At 37.4% G+C, this 2,069-nt stretch overlaps 1 pseudogene; it reads left to right on the plus strand.

Annotated features, from left to right (window-relative positions):
- Positions 1 to 211: 211 nt before the first annotated feature.
- LOC121993743 lies at positions 212 to 318 on the plus strand (annotated as a pseudogene).
- Positions 319 to 2,069: the final 1,751 nt, after the last annotated feature.

Here is a 2,069-nt window from a genome sequence, read left to right on the forward strand (position 1 = left end):
AGAGTAGTGTTTCCTATATCATCTCACTATCGATTCAACTAACTGATTGATATAGGTAAGAACCTTCTGCTCAAGGACGCTGTTATACTTAGTTATTTGGCACCAATACAAGTAAGCATAATAACCATAAACAAATGTCTTTATATATATAAGAATATGATACAACGAGTCCATACAACAATCATCAAATGATTGACTCTAGGGCTCTAACTAACAACCAGCACTAATACACCAGATCCTATCAGAACTCCGAAGTTAAGCATGCTTGGGCAAGAGCAGTACTAGGATGGGTGACCCCCTGGAAATTCCTCATGTTGCACCATTGTAAGACCCCGGTTCTGAGATTCTGGTTAAGTATGGCTTAAAAGGTTAGATGATACTATCCATATTATCAAGGTGCACCTTCCTTTTCGAAAGTCCAAACTTAAGAACTCCAATGTTAAGCGTGCTTGGCTTGGAGAAATATGAGGATGGGTGACCTCTTGGAAAGTTTTTCAGGGTGCGTGCGAGTGAGGACAAAGCATGCTGAAAGGACCTCCGTGGTCTGTGAAGCTAGTTGTCAACCCGATGGGCAATTTTGGTGGCGTTCCCGGTTCTGTTCGGGTGGGGGCCGCCCGGGCCGGGGCGTTACACTTGGAACTAGATATTAATTAAGTAAGTTGCCAGTAACTCATTTAATTAGTGGACATTCGATATCTTAGACACTGGGAGACTAACACACTCATGATAAGAAGGAGCTCATAATGTAATTTGGGATTGGTGCGTTAGTTCAATAATAACTCTTTAGTAGTATGAGTTATTATTGATGAACTTAAGTTGGGTGTTCGGGGCGAACACAGGAAGCTCAAGCTCATCGGGAGACTAAAACCAATTTCTCCCCTCGGTCCCTGTCGTAGCCTCTATAAAATCTTGTATCCACCAAGTCCACTTCTTACCCAAGTAATGGGCCGGCCACATCCTTGCTTGGAGCAAAGGGGGTCGGCCAAGCATTAGCTTGGAGCCAAGAGGTGGCCGGGCAAGCCATGCTTGGTGTCCAAGCATGGGGCCGACCACACCATTAAAACTAAAAGAAGATTTTATTTTTTGTTAAAATCTTTCCTTTTGTAGCCATTTATGAAGGGATTTAAAAGAGAAATTTTAATTTTAAAATTTCCTTTTATAGCCATCCTCATGGTTTTAAAAGAGAGTTTTAAAATTTTAAAATCTTTCCTTTTATAGCTATCTACAAAAGATTAAAGAGAGATTTTAATTTTGTTAAAATCTTTCCTTATTTGTATTTATCTATAATGTTTAAAAGAGAGATTTTAATTTTTAATAAAACTTTCTATTTTTGTAACCATGATTTTAAAAAAAGTTTTAATTAATCTTTCATTTTTGTAGTTGTTTACATTAGGGGTGTAAACGAACCGAATCGAGCCGAATATGTAGAAAAATTTAAGGCTCAAATTCGGCTCGAAATAGGTATATTCGAGTTCGAGCTCGATTCGAAGTTCGAAAAATTCAAAATGTTTGGTTCGAATTTGGTTCGAATTAAGGCTCGGGTTCGAGTTCGGCTCGAAATATTCGAACATGTTCGCGAACTATTCGAATTATTACTCGAAAATAGATTTGAAAGGCTCGAAATTTATTTATTTAGTCTATATTTAACTTATATTAATAAATATTAAGGCTCTCGAACGGCTCGTGAGCGGCTCGAACAATATAATCTGGGCTCGAGTTCGACTCGAAAAAAAATTCGAACATGTTCGAGTTCGGCTCGAATTCGATTAATTCAAATACAAATCAAATATTTTTTGAGCTGGCTCGAAAAGCTCGCGAATCTGCTCGATTCGTTTGCAACCCTAGTCTACATGTTTTAAAAGAGAGAGAGATTAATTTTAAAACTTTCCTTTATTGCCATGTACAATAGGAAATTTAGAAAAGAGGGATTTTAATTGTTGTTAAAATTTTCTTTTTAATGGGAGGCCACAAATAAGGAAGTTTTAATTATGTTTAAAACTTTCCTTTTTTGCCATGACCAAGGATTATAAAAGAGAGGTAGAGGGTGCCTCATAAAATAGATACCCATA

Source organism: Zingiber officinale, chromosome 1B (genome assembly GCF_018446385.1).
Source record: "Zingiber officinale cultivar Zhangliang chromosome 1B, Zo_v1.1, whole genome shotgun sequence".
NCBI lineage: Eukaryota > Viridiplantae > Streptophyta > Magnoliopsida > Zingiberales > Zingiberaceae > Zingiber > Zingiber officinale.